Source organism: Phoca vitulina, unplaced genomic scaffold (assembly GCF_004348235.1).
Source record: "Phoca vitulina isolate PV1807 unplaced genomic scaffold, GSC_HSeal_1.0 scaffold24, whole genome shotgun sequence".
NCBI lineage: Eukaryota > Metazoa > Chordata > Mammalia > Carnivora > Phocidae > Phoca > Phoca vitulina.
The window spans coordinates 10083750-10094135 of NW_022589727.1; positions in this window are offsets into that span (position 1 = coordinate 10083750).

Below are 10386 nucleotides of genomic sequence, written 5' to 3' on the forward strand. Positions count from 1 at the left end.
CTCTGGACTCCTAAATTCCCAACCTTGTACCTAAAAAGAAAATCTAGAAATACCCTGGATGAGACTCCTTGACCCCAGTTGGTTCACCTGACTGTCCCTAAAGCATTCATGTTGGGGATAGGACTAATAGGATTGACAGCAATCTATTGAACCATGTAGATGGAGTGGGCAAACAATTTCTCAGAAGAAAGGAACCCTCCTTCTCTTAAAAGAACACTTCCCTCTTAAAAGAAGGAAAGATTCTGGGAAAAAAATAAAAACAACATTTACCCAGAGTTTACTTAGACATATGAAACTTAAGATTAATGAGAATACTGACTAAAGAATTGCTAAAATGCTAGACATTGGAATCTAGACAAAATGGAAAGCAGAAGATGTATGGTAAGAAAGGAAAGGCAGGGAGATTAGGCAGCTGGAATACTCAAAGTAGGTGAAGAATTTGTGTGTGGTAATGATGTAAGAGAGAGAACTGGATTGATCATAAGCTTTTGGATTATGTGCCTGGTGGAAAAGTAGTACATCCAAAAGCAGATGGTCGCAAGGGTGAGCCTTAAGGATCATGATGTCTGTTTTCTGCACAATAATAACACTAATAAAAATATATGGAATTTCAAAATTGGTGCTGAACTTTTAACCTCAGTTATAATGTTATGGATACAAAAACCACCCAAATGAAACGGAGGCTATTTGTTCAGAGCTTGCAATAGCAAGGGAGTCAGCCACCATCATCTGTGTAGGCTGGAAACTCAAAGGGAGACAAAGGAGTTGGAAAGTTTTCAAGTGAAAAAGAAAAAAAGAGAGAGAGAGGACTTTAGGTATGCTTTGACTGGAGTTTGTTGACATGGGGAAGCTGGAGATGGGCTGACTAGGAGCAATCTTACATGACTGGTTTGAGGAGCTTATTTGGCTTTCTCTGGCTGGTCCTGAGTTGGAAAGACAGGCAAATATTAGGGAAGCTGGCAGTAATTGACAAAGTCCTGATTGTTCTGGGCTGATTACTACAGAGGTTGTGGTTTGGCTTCCTGGGCTGGTTGGTGTAGAGGTTGTGGGTTAGAATTCTGTTTTTACATATGGTTTGGCTCTTGTCCATCGGTATATTCAGTCTCTCAATGTTCACAGAAATTCAGTTAGGTAAGCTTAATTTTACCCTTATATTAGGAAACTGAGATATGAAGAGATTTGGATAGGTTAAGTATTGTATTCATGACTATATAATTTGTTAGTGAACTCTCATTCACTGAATTTAAATCATGGCTATTTATTAAGCACTTATTATATGCTGGTCGGTGGACTAAACAGTTTGCATATATATGATAGATATATATCTCCTCACGACACTTGGAGACATTATTGTTTTCACCATTTTCCAGAGGAGACTGATGCTCAAATACGTGAAGAGTCTTCTCAAGGTCATATAACTGGTAAAGAGCCCATCTGGAACTTAATCCCACATTTTACTGACTTAAAAGATATGTTCCTTGGCACTTGATTAAACTGCTAATCTACTTTCATCACTCTGTCACTCTATTTCACCTTAGTCTGTATCTATGAACATTACCATCTGGCCTCTTTTCCTGAGGACTTACAGGATGTGAGCAGGGATAACTAAAAGACCTTTCAGTGTAAAATGAAGGGATTTAATCTACCATTAGGATGCTGGAAAAACTTTGGATTTAACCACAGCCAACAAAACAGATGAGAGGCCTGGGCATGTGAAATCACATGGTGAAGGTGGACAGGTAAAGAAATGGTTGAAAAGGCAGTGGAAGAATACAAACAAGAGGGCATGAGTACCTAAAATCAACTGCTTCTCTTAATAAGCTAATGAAATACTTTGCATTAAAGTCAGTTATTTATAGATAAACTAAATATCGCTGATGGTTAGTAAGATGTTTCATGGACAAACTGGACAATTATTTTTCTTTGAAATTTGTTTTGTGGAAGTGAAACTGTATTTTCCTTGAAGAGAAAACTACCCTCAGGAATTGTAACTGTTGAGCCCCCAAATCACACTTGAGACAAATTCTTTGAGAGACTGAAGAAAGCTGAGTATTTGTGCTAGTAACATTATGTTAGCCAGTGTTAATTATGTGTTAATTACCTTTAGTGTTCCAACGCTTATGGAACTCCGATTACTCAGTATGGGCTCTCAGAACAATTTTATTACAGGCAAAAGATATAGCACAGAAACAACAGAAGATATGCATGGAAAAGTATCCCGAGATCTCAGGCACAGATTTCTTTATTCTCCCACCTAGGAGTCATATAGGTGCTCTTGGTCTGCACAGACAAGTCTGTAACCACTACTGCTGTGCATCTGAAGCACCTCTGTAGCAGGAAACCCAAATCTGCTCAGGGTGGAGATCTCTTATAACGAACTCCTCATACAGACATATTCTAGCTATGTTTCCAGCTTTTACTTTGAAAGCTGCCCTCTCCCAGGCTCTATCGAAATTAGATGCAATTATAAATCCAATTATTATTACTAAACAGTGCTGGCAGGCTGATGATATATGCTGCTCTGAAACAACTCACAGACCCATGGTTTCAAAACATCATTTATCCTTAGTTAATGCATTCCATAGTATTGGCCAAGGGTCAGTAGCTCTGGAGATAAGCTGCAATTAATCCAAACAAGCTAAGATGAACCCATTATATGCATAGCGTATGGACATGGCAACTTTTAAACTAAATGCTCAAGCCTTTTCCACAATAGAACTAGCAAACAAATAAACACCCCCTCCTGTATCTATATATCACCTAATGTATAGCTTTTTCCATCCTGTATCTGTTTGTTTTCTGGAAAGAGTGGTCTATTCATGCCTTTTCTTCTTCCCCATTCATTCACTCCCAGGCTTCTTGCTACCTAAATTCTGCTACTGTCATTTAAGGTCACCCATGACCTACTGCCACATTAAATGGACTTTCTTTTCCTAGTTTTTATCTTGTTATGTAACTTTTTAAAGCTCTTTAGGTTTTGGCTCCTTCTTGAAACTTGGTTTCTATGACCCCATTCATTCCTGTTTTCCCTGCAAATTTTCTAGAAATTGTTAATGTTATTAATTTTCTTGGCTTTCATTGTCAGTATTCCTTTCTTTGTTGTTGTGTGATCTCACCAAATTATCAGCTCCAAAATGATAATACTGAAAATTCTAGCTCGTCTAAAATTTTCTCATGAATATTAGACATACATATAACATTAAAAAGCACTCATATATAAATTTAAAGTACTCATCTTTCCTCTAAATCCTACCAGTTCTTCCTCACATAGACCCAAATGAAGATAATGGCATTGCCATCTATTCATTCCCTCACGCCAGAAATGGGAGTTACTCTAGACTCCTCCTTCTCTGTTACCACATCCAATTTCTTACCAAATAATGCAGTTTGTGCCTATTAAATACCTTTTGGTTCTTTCTTCTCCTCTCCATTTTTACTTTCTCTGGCTTAATTTTAAAAATACCTTGATTAGTAGTTTTCTTCTTGATCATTTTTTGCCTCAAATCATGTTCTCCTCCAATTAACCCTCTGGCATGGCACTGGATTGAGACTACCTATTCACTAATATCTTCCACAAAAGATCCTAAATGGTTAAAAAGGGGTCTTGTTTATTATTGTGTCTTCAGTGCCTGGCATATAATGTACATTCAATAAATATTTTCTGAGTGAATAAATGAATATGGAGTTTAGAAAATATATATGGAAAATTATCATATGCTACTGACATGCTCTAGAACGATGTTGTCTGAAACACTTCTCTACAGTGATAGAACTGTCCCGGAATGCAGTGGCCACTAGCTACCTGTGGCTATTGCGTCCTTGAAGGTGGCCAGTATAGCCAAAGAATGGAATTTTTAATTTTAAAATTTAGTATGGCTAGTGTCTTTAGTGTAGGACAGTACGGCTCTAGAAAACAGGCCCAGAAATTTCCTTTCTGCTCCATTATCACCACCTCAAACTAAGATTCTGGAGATGTTCTGTCACACAGAGTTCAACAATTCCATTCAAGAAATATTTCTGACTACTTAATACGTGCCAAGCACTGTGGCTTCAAAGAGAAAACAAGTAATTTCTGCAAACAAAGATGCAGCAGGAAAATGCCAACTAGTAATGGAATTTGATTTCTGAAATGCTGATATTTAGGGGACATTCTGAGGGTTGATTTAGACAGTGGGAAAGAACATTTTATTTTTTTCCCTCTTCGTCCTCTTCCTTCTCCATCTAGATTACAAGGTAGCAAATGGGAGTGGAATTGTCAAAACTATACTTCTGATGATGATGGGAGCCATTCTGGATCCCACTTTATACCCCTCCTTAAGGTGATGATGAAATTCTGCTGGTTTATTTGACCTATTTAGTTTTCATTATGCCTCTCCTCTTTTCTACCCTCCATTTTGTATTTGTTTGGTATTTCAATTGCTTTTAGATTTATTAATTTCTTTGCATTTTGTAACACACTGTCAAAGATGACCCAATATCATATCCCTCTGGCTCTAGACAATTCCACCAAACTATGTCATTTATTATGACTGGCTGTTTGTGGTGTGAGATCAAATTTTCAATCAGTATGACAGCATTTATAGCCAAGCTAATTTAGATTACTTAGCAAATATTATGCCATGAGATTATGTATAAAATGGTATCAGTGGGGCCCAAATATGTTGTATATAATGTATTTCTTTATCCACTAATTTGAACATTTCCATAGAAAGCTGCAGTAAGAAGCTCTTGGCATAATTTCTTTGTAATAAATTCTGAATGCTGCTTATTACTTTGCTTTCCTTGTTCTCCAGATGGTTACACATTTGCGCTCTATTTGTCTGTTATTTCGCTAAGCACAGATTTCTTACTGGGTGCTATTATTTATTTATTTTTATTTATATCTTTGGTTTGTCTTGTAGCAGACAAAAACTGTTTCTTTTAACCGATAATTTAAGAACAACAGGAAAGGAAATTAGTGGAAAGCTTTGATTTTCCAGTGTGATTTAATATTTTTCAAGAGCTATACCACTGGTTGAATTTTGATATCTATACTGAACATTAACAATTTAAATCATTTAGTAGTGAAAATTATATAATTCATAGAATATATAAATAAGTAATGCTTGTATTAAGATCCTTGCTAAATCATAGTAATTTAAAAAATCCAAATGTTTGTATTTTAAAATCTTTCAAAAATGGAATCATTAATGAAAGAATTACTTCTTTTCCCCATGGCGTAATGATAACCTCATAGTGACATACATTTTGATTTTCTTTTTCAAAAGTATAGGAAAGTATACCTTTCCATACAAAGAAATCACTTGTGTTGAATTATTGGCCAGTCATGGAGTGGGAAGCTATTAAGGTACATTACTGTTTAGAATGAAACATGTAATAGGAAACCTCAGTATTTTATTAAATTTTTTCAACTAACAGCTTAAAGCTGTAGTTAGAGGGAAATAAAGCTTCATTGTCAAGTTTCACCCTATTCTTCTTTTTTTTCTGATTAGTTTTAGTCTCATATTTTCCTTCCCTTCAGATGACTTACTGGGCTCTGGTAAAGAACCTAAAAAGAGGAACACTGAGTGAGTAGTGGGTAAGGGGGTGAGTGGCAGCAGTGCATTACCTGTTTTCAATTTAGTGTTTGAAGACCTGTAGGAGGAAAAAAAACAAAAACAAAACATGACCTTTTGCCAAGGTCATATTCAAGGAAGAGTTAGTCTTTCGGTTTTTATTAAATTTTAACTTGGTAGCTCATATGAACTAAAATTCTTTCTTATTTAGTAACATATGCTTTGCATTAATGCAGTAGTTGCATTTTGGGGAAGATTATTTAGGGAATCTGGATAAATAAAAATCAGATATACTCTGGAGGCTCCATGCCAATGTATGGATAATTCTTTTGCAAAAGCAGAAAAATCAGCACTAGGTAACAGTTCTCAATAAAATTTTTAAAGTTATCTCCTATGTGAATACTCGGGATTCCTCTCAGATTATCCAACCTTTAAACTCTACAAGGTTCATAAAAATGACAGGCAGAATGAACAGTCTTGCATTAGAAGAATAAACAGATCTTGGTGAGTGTTGTTAAAATTTCTAAACAAAGGTTAACTCACACTGAGTAGTTTCTTCATTATTCAAATATAACCCCAGAATAGTTGATAATATCAGAGTCGTTCTTATAAAGGCAATAAATAAACCTGTGGAAAGGTCATATTTTATATACCTTAATATCACATTAGTCAACGTAACTGAGTTGTCTTAACATTTAGTTCCTTAATAGACAATAGCTTTGAAAAATTTCAAGGCACCTACTTGTTGATATCTTTGAAAAAGTAATTCAATCAATGGGAAAAGGCAAACAATTTTTCAAAATATTTTACGGTTTCTCTTAGTAAAGCATCATAAATGAATTATAGACAGCATGGAGATAATGTATTCCTTATTGCTAGGTTCAGTCCTTCTTAAATGAGTTGCCAGAATTGTTTTTCAAAAGAGATTTGTCTCTTTGTTACTGAGGATCCTAGAATGTGTAAAATTAGGAAGAAGAGCCCTTACTGGTATATAGACCTACAAATGTTATATTGGTGTGTGTGTGTGTGTGTGTGTGTGTGTATGGGGAAAAGGCGTGAAAAGTTAATACTAACATTAGGGTTGAAGAAATACATTACTGCCATTCCTAAGTAAAACTTATAGTTCCATTAAAACAACTTTTTCCACTAGCATATACTTCTATTGATGTAGAAAGCCTGGATCTTAGTCTACAAACTAAGCCGTGTAAAGAATACCACACTTAAAATTTTCCTCTAAATCAACTAAATTCCATTACTTATACTGTTGTGGTATTATAAATTTTATACAATAGGATTTTTAAAATTTTGGAACTTGAGTTAAAATGAAAATCAATATTTGATAAATGCATGCTCAGTATGATGATCTGTTTTTAATGGCTGAGCTTTATTTGACAAATATTTTTCATTGTTTCTTGAAATAACTTTGAAAATGGTTGTCAAGAATGAACATAATGATTGCATCTTTGTGACTTATTTATTCCAAAACTGGAAGTTTGTACCTATTAATCCCCTTTATCTATTTCACCCATTGCCTCACCCACCTCCCCTCTGGCAACCTCTGAAACACTGTTTTCTGTTTTTAAGAGTCTGGCTTTTCGTTTGTTTTTGTTTCTCTGTTCATTTTGTTTTTTAGATTCCACATATAAGTAAGTCACAGAGATGACAGGTACAGCATGGGGAATATAGTCAATAACATTGTAATAATATAGGATGACAGATGGTGACTACACTTATGTTAAGCAATGAGTAATGTACAAAACTGCTGAATCAATATGTGGTATACCTGAAACTAATATTACATTTTATGTTAATTATACTTCAATAAAAAAAGAATGATCATAATAATCGTATATTGAAAACTGAAATGTTTTCCCTAGAATCTGTGATTGGAATATTGACCTATAGTTTATTATAAATATGAATCTTTTCTATGTTTAAGGCAAGATTTTGCTACTCTATGAGCAAATGTTGTCTTTAAGCTCTTTATAAATATATGTACATGCCAATTATTTTGTTTTGTTTTATTAACAATAACTCTAACCTTGATTTTTATGATCATTCAAAAATTTCCCACTATTCACTATCCTCATCTTGTTACAATCAGTTTTTTGAGTTTTTGCTCTGTTGCACTTTGACAATAAAAAATAAATAAGACAACATTCTTCTCCTCTCACATCTCATAATTCAGTGGGGGGAAAAAACACGTGCACAATTATTTAAGAAACTCTACGATGTGTACAATATAATACTTAAGTAATAATAAAGTATAGGGGGGAGTAAGTAAATTTGTTTTGTGGTGAGAAGTAAAAGGAGACATCATATTAGATACCTAAGGAAAGGAAGAGTAAAAAGAATGTGCAAGGGAATGGCAGTGTGTACTATGGTGAGCGCTGTGAATTATGTAAGACTGATGAATCACAGACCTGTACCCCTGAAACAAATAGTAATTATATGTTAATTAAAAAACAGAAGTGTATGTCTTATTTTGATGACTGGTATGACTAGAATATGGAACGTGTGGTAAAGAGGCAAGGGGTGGCAGGAATATACCAAGGAATATTTTTATTGTCTCATTGACATGTTAACTTTTAGACCTTGTGTTAAAATTCCTTGGTGTTACTACAAAATATATAATATATATCAAATTGGTGAGTGCCTTGAAGGCACAGAATATGTCTTATTCTTTTGTAACCTAAACAAGTAGCACAGTGACAAACAAGATATAAGCTAAAAACTGCTAAAGGAATCAGTGAGTGGCTAAAATGAAATGAATCAAGCATTATCAAATGTTAAAGTGGGTCTTAGAAATTAATTCAGTCCAGTCCCTTAGATTTTCCAAATCCTTCCTATATAAAACTTAATAAACTATTTTATAGTTTCTCCATAATCACTTTTATTGATAAAATGCTTTCTACCTCACAACATAGCTTTGTTCACTGTTGGAAAAACTAGAATTGTCAGAAACATTTCTGCATGATTGCCAAAATATTCTTCCATGTAGAACCACAACCTGTTAGTCTGCCAGACATTTTTGGAATAAAGCCTCTGTGGATGTCTGATTAGACTTATTTCCCTATCTTCTCCCCTACCCCACCATTGGCAACATTATAGTGAGGACAGCTTACAATAATAGACAGCAGCCTCACCCCTGGCCATAACTGTGGGCAGGAATAGAGAACAGACTTAAGCTAGTACAATAATATCCTGACTTCCCAGCAATGATTGAAAGGGTCAAATAGGCACTTGGTCCAAGTAAGGCTAATTGAAATACCCCCAGAGATAACTGGAATCAAATTTGAGAAACAGTCAGCTTCACTTTGATGGCTGAAGCTCTACAATATAAATCTCAGGAGGTGTCAGCAAAGAAGATTTCTGAAACACAGAAAAAGTCAAGTTGTAGAAAGAAAACTAAAATGAGTATGAAAAGACTACTTGAGGCTAAGACAGAGAGAATGTTGATGGCACCTAAGTCCTTGTATTCCTGCTTCTGTTATGGATGGACTACTGATATTTCCTACTAATTAACCAGTATCTTTCCCATAAATTCTCCATTTTATGTTGTATTCTTTCTTTGTGTTTTTTGGTTTGTTTTTGTTTTTACTTAAACTGAGTTTTCTTATCTGCAACAAAGAAGAACCAATATAATTGGCATTCTGGCTTAGACATTTTAGATCTTTAGTCTCAGTTGTGGTTGGTCATTCCTCTGCTCTGTTAAGATCAAATCTCTGATTACTGTCCTTGGCCAGGATGCTGACTCTTTCCTATTTGCTGCCTTACTTGATGGTTTGCATTTGTATTCTGTGCTCTTTATCAGCTAGGTTTAATCTGTTAAGGGTTTGGAAGCTATCTAGATAGAACAGGACATTGTTTTTTGTTTTGTTTTGTTTTTTAAGACTTTTTAAATTTATTTTATTTGACAGAGAGAGAGAGCACAAGCAGGGAAAGCGGCAGGCAGAAGGAGAGGGAGAAGCAGGCTCTCCGCTGAGCAGGAAGCCCGATGTGGGGCTCGACCCCAGGACCCTGGGATCATGACCTGAGCCGAAGGCAGCCACTTAACCGACTGAGCCACCCAGGCGCCCCCATAATTTGTATTTGAATCATAACTTTAAATAAGTTTGAAATCTCAGTTATATTATGGGGTGAAAAACTGGGAAAAGTAATTATTTTTTAATATTCTAACAGTTTATTAAGTATTTCCCGTTGTCAGACCTTTTAAAATCTTCCTTGTGAAAAGAATGTAGACTTCTATTATTGGGCATATTTAAATTATTATAAAATAAATCAGCTGAACTATAGATAAAGCCAGTAAGAATAAACAAATATGTTTTCCACAATTATTGGAAGACTATCAGTATGTTTACGCTGAATACTGAAAAGAATGTGTGAGGTACAGGAAACAAACTGAGGGTTGCTGGAGTGGGGGGTGGGGTGGGAGGGATGGGGTGACTGGGTGATGGACACTGGGGAGGGTATGTGTTCTGGTAAGCGCTGTGAATTGTGCAGGACTGTTGAATCTCAGATCTGTACCTCTGAAACAAATAATGCAATATATGTTAAGAAAGAAAAAAAGAAGAAGAAGAATGTAGCAGGAGGGGAAGAATGAAGGGGGGGAAATCGGAGGGGGAGAAGAACCATGAGAGACGATGGACTCTGAAAAACAAACTGAGGGTTCTAGAGGGGAGGGGGTTGGGAGGATGGGTTAGCCTGGTGATGGGTATTGAGGAGGGCACGTTCTGCATGGAGCACTGGGTGTTATGCACAAACAATGAATCATGGAACACTATATCTAAAACTAATGATGTAATGTATGGGGATTAACATAACAATAAAA